Genomic DNA, 9,555 nt, shown 5'->3' with positions numbered 1-9,555 from the left:
AATAATAATAATAATAATAATAATAATAATAATAATAATAATAATAATAATAATAATTATAAAATTAATAATAATAATAATAATAATAACAATAATAACAATAATAATAATAATAATAACAATAATAATAATAATAATAATAATAATAATAATAATAATAATAATAATAATAATAATAATAATAATAATATGCCTAAAAAGGTAATAATAAACGCGCACAATTATTCAACTGATTTTTTTTTCAATAGAATTTTGTATATTAGACGCGAAATATTAATTTCCCCTCCTGGTCGTTTTTTAAAACACACACTAGCATGTGCTTTAGTATGCGAGAAATAGTGTGTAAAATTCCCTCTATAACCTTCTATCCTAAAGAATAAATAAATCTCCTTCCGTTTGACAAATACTCTTTTTTTCATTAAAAAATTTTCTATTAGAAGAAATCAGGATTCATGGGATTAACGATTTAATTAGGTTTTATTTGTAAATATAGCACTACATCGACTATCTCATGATATTTATGATTAAGCTCGAGTGTAACAAGGTTTTTCAATAAACAGTAGACGGAGAAATTCATTTCTCTAAAATTATGTAACAATATGTTCATTTATTATTTAATATTTTTATCTATAATTACTAAGTTATATATATAAGGTGTATAAAAAAACAACAGGCACGTTAATTAAAAATCAAAATAAGTTTAATACATTGATTAAGTTGAAGAAAAAATTATTCAATTCAAGATTAATGGTATTTTCATAATTACTGAAAAATATTAAGATATTTAAAATGAAATTATAAAAAATAATACACGGGAAAAAAAGAAGAAAAAGAAGAAAAAAAAGAAAAGGAAAGAAAGAGACACGTGAGGTAATATTTCAATTCCCAATACTTTTTTTTACGTACACATAAAAAGTAGATATAAAAAAAAAAAGGCGTAACGTTTACAAGAAGAAAGAAAAGTAGAAAAAATAAGAGGAAGCTACCTGAAAGTCAATTTGAAAAAAATTCCTAAACAAAAGACTGTCGACCCATTAAAAGCAAACGTTGGTCTAGCACGTTAAAGAAAAAAAGAATGTAATGGAATAGAAAAATGAAATAAAACGGAACGAGTCCTGTTTTCAAAATAGCGCATTTATCATTGTAAAAACTAGATGAGAACGGACGACAACAGTTTTAAGAAGACGACAACTACAATCAACTACGATTAATCGAAAGAAAGAAAGAAAGAAAGAAAGAAAGAAAGAAAGAAAGAAAGATTAGATAGATAGATAGATAGATAGATAGATAGATAGATAGATAGATAGATAGATAGATAGATAGATAGATAGATAGATAGATAGATAGATAGATAGATAGATAGATAGATAGATAGATAGATAGATAGATAGATAGATAGATAGATAGATAGATAGATAGATAGATAGATAGATAGATAGATAGATAGATAGATAGATAGATAGATAGATAGATAGATAGATAGATAGATAGATAGATAGATAGATAGATAGATAGATAGATAGATAGATAGATAGATAGATAGATAGATAGATAGATAGATAGATAGATAGATAGATAGATAGATAGATAGATAGATAGATAGATAGATAGATAGATAGATAGATAGATAGATAGATAGATAGATAGATAGATAGATAGATAGATAGATAGATAGATAGATAGATAGATAGATAGATAGATAGATAGATAGATAGATAGATAGATAGATAGATAGATAGATAGATAGATAGATAGATAGATAGATAGATAGATAGATAGATAGATAGATAGATAGATAGATAGATAGATAGATAGATAGATAGATAGATAGATAGATAGATAGATAGATAGATAGATAGATAGATAGATAGATAGATAGATAGATAGATAGATAGATAGATAGATAGATAGATAGATAGATAGATAGATAGATAGATAGATAGATAGATAGATAGATAGATAGATAGATAGATAGATAGATAGATAGATAGATAGATAGATAGATAGATAGATAGATAGATAGATAGATAGATAGATAGATAGATAGATAGATAGATAGATAGATAGATAGATAGATAGATAGATAGATAGATAGATAGATAGATAGATAGATAGATAGATAGATAGATAGATAGATAGATAGATAGATAGATAGATAGATAGATAGATAGATAGATAGATAGATAGATAGATAGATAGATAGATAGATAGATAGATAGATAGATAGATAGATAGATAGATAGATAGATAGATAGATAGATAGATAGATAGATAGATAGATAGATAGATAGATAGATAGATAGATAGATAGATAGATAGATAGATAGATAGATAGATAGATAGATAGATAGATAGATAGATAGATAGATAGATAGATAGATAGATAGATAGATAGATAGATAGATAGATAGATAGATAGATAGATAGATAGATAGATAGATAGATAGATAGATAGATAGATAGATAGATAGATAGATAGATAGATAGATAGATAGATAGATAGATAGATAGATAGATAGATAGATAGATAGATAGATAGATAGATAGATAGATAGATAGATAGATAGATAGATAGATAGATAGATAGATAGATAGATAGATAGATAGATAGATAGATAGATAGATAGATAGATAGATAGATAGATAGATAGATAGATAGATAGATAGATAGATAGATAGATAGATAGATAGATAGATAGATAGATAGATAGATAGATAGATAGATAGATAGATAGATAGATAGATAGATAGATAGATAGATAGATAGATAGATAGATAGATAGATAGATAGATAGATAGATAGATAGATAGATAGATAGATAGATAGATAGATAGATAGATAGATAGATAGATAGATAGATAGATAGATAGATAGATAGATAGATAGATAGATAGATAGATAGATAGATAGATAGATAGATAGATAGATAGATAGATAGATAGATAGATAGATAGATAGATAGATAGATAGATAGATAGATAGATAGATAGATAGATAGATAGATAGATAGATAGATAGATAGATAGATAGATAGATAGATAGATAGATAGATAGATAGATAGATAGATAGATAGATAGATAGATAGATAGATAGATAGATAGATAGATAGATAGATAGATAGATAGATAGATAGATAGATAGATAGATAGATAGATAGATAGATAGATAGATAGATAGATAGATAGATAGATAGATAGATAGATAGATAGATAGATAGATAGATAGATAGATAGATAGATAGATAGATAGATAGATAGATAGATAGATAGATAGATAGATAGATAGATAGATAGATAGATAGATAGATAGATAGATAGATAGATAGATAGATAGATAGATAGATAGATAGATAGATAGATAGATAGATAGATAGATAGATAGATAGATAGATAGATAGATAGATAGATAGATAGATAGATAGATAGATAGATAGATAGATAGATAGATAGATAGATAGATAGATAGATAGATAGATAGATAGATAGATAGATAGATAGATAGATAGATAGATAGATAGATAGATAGATAGATAGATAGATAGATAGATAGATAGATAGATAGATAGATAGATAGATAGATAGATAGATAGATAGATAGATAGATAGATAGATAGATAGATAGATAGATAGATAGATAGATAGATAGATAGATAGATAGATAGATAGATAGATAGATAGATAGATAGATAGATAGATAGATAGATAGATAGATAGATAGATAGATAGATAGATAGATAGATAGATAGATAGATAGATAGATAGATAGATAGATAGATAGATAGATAGATAGATAGATAGATAGATAGATAGATAGATAGATAGATAGATAGATAGATAGATAGATAGATAGATAGATAGATAGATAGATAGATAGATAGATAGATAGATAGATAGATAGATAGATAGATAGATAGATAGATAGATAGATAGATAGATAGATAGATAGATAGATAGATAGATAGATAGATAGATAGATAGATAGATAGATAGATAGATAGATAGATAGATAGATAGATAGATAGATAGATAGATAGATAAGAGAAAAACGATCGGGAATGGTGTCCTTTTTCTAAGGAGAAAAAGAGATAAGAAAGAAAAAAAAGTGCAGCTTTTCTTATTTATTCTTTCTTTTTTCCTTCCTTCCTTCCTTCTTCTTTTTACGATTTCTATCCAGACAGAAAAGTCACAAATAAAGTTTCTACTAGATATCTCACAGGATTCGAGAAAATGTTAATCCCAGGATATACAACGTTGTCCTCCCTATTTGTATCCTTTTTTTTGATCCTTGCTTGATAACTGCTCTAAAAGATGATATAATGAAAGAAATAAAAAAAAGTAAAGAAAAAGAAAAAAAAAGTTTCGGACGTTGGGTGTCGTCGGGAGGGGGGGATTCCACCTCATCACCTCGGGGTCTAATAAAAAACGAGCTAACGGACAGGGATCGTCAATTGGAAGAAGATAAATCATCGTCTAGATCGAAAATTTCGTGCCTGACTGTATGTCCCTTTTTTTAAGATGCGTTTTTAAAATATCATCCACCTCGATCAAGTTCAATAGATTATCGTTGATCGATATCTCCTAACTTGCATCTCTCTATCTATTTTTGAAAGATGGATATTAATTATTTTTTCCTTTCTGTCTTTTTTTATTATTATTATTTTGTTATGTATTTTTTTCTATTTAAAAATTTAATACATCATCAAGAAATTCAACGTGCGATTGATCACGCAATTTATTGCTAAATCGTACGCGTACTTGAGATCGGTCATTTCTGAAATTGAAATTAATCTTTACTCGAGACCGATTCGACGAATATATATACAGGGTGATTTATTTTAATTGGAATATATGTGTAACCAGATTATTCGTAGTTTTGCGAGGAAAAAGTTTTATATTATTTGATTAAAATTAAATAATTAGTTATAAAACGAAAGAAAATGTATCAATGCATGTATGTTGAAAGATGATAGATTTAAAAGGCATTTTGATTTTAAATAATAGGAATAAACTATATTTTAATTAATAATAATCTTCAGTGAACATGTATATGTTATCGTGAAAATGTATGTACGACATATTAATGTATAAGAATAAACACAAATATTCAATTTTTCATCGACTTATTTGGTATGCGTTAAAAAGCTATTACGTGAATCTTGTCATTCTCCAATTTCGATTTTTTACAATAATATATACATGATTTCATAGAGAATATTGAAATTAAAACGAGTTCTATAAATAAATGGTAAATAACAATATTGCATTAAACAAAAATTATCCAACATTTACCCCCTATAAAATAATATATAATTATCTTAAGGATCTTTAAAATGTTTCAATATAAATGTCTTTTTTTTTTTTTTTCTTGAGGTTTGTTAACCCGGGCGCTCAGTCTCTGGACCATTGTGCCCGGGCCCCTTGCGGGGAAAAACCTATGATCGTGGCAGTCCCGCGGGTAGCTCCGACTCCCTTACAAAGCGCAGCAGTCTGGCCGCCCCTGAGCCCACTAGGTCGAAAATGTTGTTAGCGGTGGTCCCAAGGACATCATTTCTGACGTCCGTGAGCCCAACGCATTGAATTATGAGGTGGAGGGGGTATCCTCCCCTTCGCCGCACCTGTCGCAGGCCGAGTCTTGTGCAAGGCCCAGTCGCGTAAGGTGCTTTCAAAAGTGCCAGTGCCCGGTGACCAATCCCACAACCAGCCTCAATTGGGCTCGGTCTAGGTTGATCAACTCGGTACCTAGCTTCTCCGAGGGTCCTGAGAACAGAGCCTTCGTGTGCCTCATGCCAGGGCCATGCACCCAGAGATCCCTGAAGCGGTCCGTGGCCCACTTCTTAGTCCTCCTCCGTATAAGCTCCCATTACATGCTGACATGGCACCGATTTGCCGGATCGAGCCGTGAAGCTCCAAGTCCGGCAAGCTCGTGCGCCCTTTCGTTGCCCTGAACGCCACTGTGACCCGGCACCCAGAGCAATTTTACTCTGTTGACACTTCCTAGCCGTGTCAACAAGTAGACACAGTCCTTCACCAGCCCTGACTTGACCACGGTGCTGTGTACAAGTCTGAGCGCAGTGTGGCTATCACTACAGATGTAGATATGTTTGCCATAGTACCCCGTTTCCAGGATACTGTGGGCACAGGCCCGAATGGCAAACAGCTCTGTCTGGAGAACAGAGGCAGTACCGGTTAGGGTGTAGGACAGCTCAGTCCTAGGCCCTCCAGACTAGACCCCTGCTCCCGCGTAGGAACCCGTTTTAGCTCCATCCGTATACCAGACGGGCCCCGCGGGTGCCAATAAATGATTTGGGTCCGCTGCTGTCCATGACTGTCTGTCTGGGAAGAGGACCTCATAGTTGTGCTGGAAATGGTACTTCTTTGGGCACCAGTCGCCCCCAAGGCGGTTGACTTCCTCGAAGTCTTCCGTTCTAGCCAGGATCGACGCGTGCCCGTAGGTGGCCTGCTTCCAACTCCCACTGACCAGCAGCCTGAAGGCTGCGCTTCTAGCTCTTTTCTCCGCTGCAATGTGCGGAGGTAAGATGTTGAGCAGGGCCCCGAGAGCCAGGGCCGGGGTAGTGCGCATCGCGCCCGTAATTCCCAGCCCTGTTAACCTGTAGACCCTTTCTAACGCTTTCCTGTTTTGAGCTCGCTCGACGCCGGGCCACCAAACTAGGGAGGCGTACGTCAGTTGGGGGACCAGTATAGCGGTGTAAATCCACCTAACCATCCGTGGTTTTAACCCCCACGTCTTTCCAAACATCTTGCAGGCCCAGAAGGTATTAATAGCCTTCCTAGCCTGGTTGTCAATGTGACTTTTCCAACTGAGCTTGCTATCAAGCATCACCCCCAGGTAGCGAACTTTCCGGAAGAACGTCATTTCAATTCCAAATATTGAGGGAGGCTTTAAGTTGAAATGCCTCTTCCTCGTAAAGAGCACTATCTCAGTCTTATTCGGGTTCACCCTCAATGACATCGACGCGCACCAATCCTGAATGATGCCGAGCGCTCTTTGCATCTTGCTCGTCATCGTAGCCGGGTGGTTGCCGGTGACCGCTATGCAGACGTCATCGGTAAACCCAACCGTTTTAACCGCCAGCTCCCCAAGCCTGCTCAGGAGCCCGTCGAGAACCATGAGCCACATCAGTGGGGAGGTAACTCTACCCTGAGGGCACCCTCTGCCGACGCGCGCCCTGATCTCCGTCCCGCTGAGGCTAACAGTTATGATGCGTGAGCGGAACATGAAGTCCAACCACTGGACGATAGTGTCGTTGATGTGGATGTCCCTCGCTGCTCCGCATATAGCGTCGAAAGAGGTGTTATCGAGCGCCTCTTCGACGTCTAGAAATACACATAAAGTGGCTTCTTTCCTGCCGAGGGCACCTTCGTTTTCGCGAACGAGGCCATGAAGAGCCGTCTCGACAAACTTGCCCGCTTGGTTAGCGTGTTGCGATGGCTGCACCGGCATCCTCGCCAGCACTCCATCTCTTATAAACCTGTCAACGAGTCTCTCCAGCGTTTTCAGCAGGAAAGACCTTAAGCTAATAGGTCTAAAAGCCTTGGCTTGGTCATATCTGTCTTTTCCCGTTTTTGGGATGAAGATTATTTTGATCTCCCGCCATTGCTTAGGTACGTTTCTCAAGGCGAGACACGCCCTAAAGACACGGATTAGATGCTTGACTAGCCCATTCCCTCCATTCTGAAGAAAGGCAGGGAAGAGCCGTCAGTCCCCGGGCTCTTGTACCCGTCGAGCGAGTCCAGAGCCCAGCGAATCGTGTCATTCGTTACCACTGCTGCAGCAGTGGTCCAGTCACCAGGGCTCTTGGCGCGGAGCTCCCCCTGAGTCGAGGGGTTATGCTCGACCTGACCGGATCCCGGTAAGTGTACCTCCAAAAGGTGGGCAAGAATGTCCTCGTGTTTCTCAAGCTGCTCCCCGTTCGGGAAAGAGAGTCCACCGAGTCCTGGTTGTAGGCCATTGGCGAGGATTTTGCGAAGTTTGGCCACTAAAGGAAGGGCCTCCACTTCAGAGCATGGATCTCTTGATGAGCTTCTTATAGGCCCTCTGTATGTTCCTATAATTAGCCCAATCGTCAAAGCCATTGGTCTTTAAGGCTTTATTCAAGAGGCGGCGAGAACTCGAGCGTAGTGAGCTCAACTCCTTGCTCCACCATGCTACTCTTGTCCTGTCCCCCCGTGTCTTAAGAGGGCAAGCAGCTTTGAAAGCCTGAGTGATGGAAGTGGAGAGTAAGTTCACCCGTTCCTCAATCAGACCCTCAGTCCTGTCTTCCGCCCATCCCCACGAGCCTGCCTTCAAGGTCCCTCTTGTAGAGAGCCCAGTCAGTGGCCATTGGGTCTCGGTAGGTCCTGACGACAGGCTGTGCTGTCTCAGTCCTGAGCTTGAAGAGGATGCGGCGGTGATTCGAGAGTGAATCCTCATTGTCCACTCGCCAATCCTCAAGCCACCGAGCCACCCTGGGGGTGCTCAGTGTTAAATCGATCACCTCTTGTCTCCTCGAGGTGACGAAGGTTGGTCTGGATCCCCTGTTGAGGATCTTCAGATTCGACGACGAGAGGTATTCCAGCAAAGCCGTCCCTCTCTTATTTGTATTTGAGCTGCCACATGCGACGTGGTGCGAGTTAGCGTCGCACCCAATCACAAGGTCTTCGGCAGTGTTCCACCACGGCCCTCAGCTCCTCTGTAGGCCGGTGTTCGGTCGTAGGGGAGTCGTAGGGGAAGTACGCTAAACAGACGACAAGGTCGGTCAGCTCACCTCCCAGCCTTAGCCACACCGAGGCCACCGCAAGGTCCCTGCGGCAGAGTCTGCTTAGCTTGAGGGCGGGGTGTCTTTTGGATACAAAGACACACGCCCATGGACCGGATTCGCATGGGTCATAAACCAATGTCCTTATGCTGCGATCTAACCCCTTAACAAGTCCACCATGCATCCAGGGTTCTTGTATGAGGGATATGTCTGTCTGCTCCACTGCTAGGTTCCGGCTGAGAACCGCCGAGGCCGCTATGTAGTGTTGTAGGTTAATTTGTAAGAGTTGGAGGCACGCTGTTTTCTCACTCTGTTTTGATTTAGGGAGGGGGAAGGGGAGGGAAAGGAAGAGAAGGAGGGGATAGGTAATGGATGGGGTATGGGTAGGGGAAGAGGGCAGCAGGCTACATTACGAGCCATCGTCCTCGACGTCCCGTCTCTCAAATGCCTTCGGGGCCTCTATGGTCCCCTGGGGTGTTGCGGACGGCCCCATTGGGGACCCAGCAATGGTTCGTTGGATTCCACGCCGGGTCTCCTCACGGGTCGTCTTGAACAGGGCGATGGCCTTGGGCGGTTTGCCTCTGGCCCTCGCCCCGCCCTTCGCTTTACCGTCGGACTGAGCCCTTGTCATCGCGCCCTTTGCGTCAGTAGGCGCTTGTGGCGCGCCGGCAAGTTCACACGCCTTCGGTGATAGCCTGGGGACGGCCCTCTGCGCAGCGGCGGTCCCTGTAGCGGCAGTCGGCTCCACCGGACCCCCCTGCTGCGCGTCCACTTTTGAACCACCTTGGGTCTTCTTAG

Source organism: Polistes dominula, unplaced genomic scaffold, assembly GCF_049000335.1.
Source record: "Polistes dominula isolate Pdom_NZ unplaced genomic scaffold, Pdom_raw_medaka contig_15, whole genome shotgun sequence".
NCBI lineage: Eukaryota > Metazoa > Arthropoda > Insecta > Hymenoptera > Vespidae > Polistes > Polistes dominula.
The sequence above is the reverse complement of the archived record's forward strand: the minus strand, read 5'-3'. Positions refer to the sequence as shown.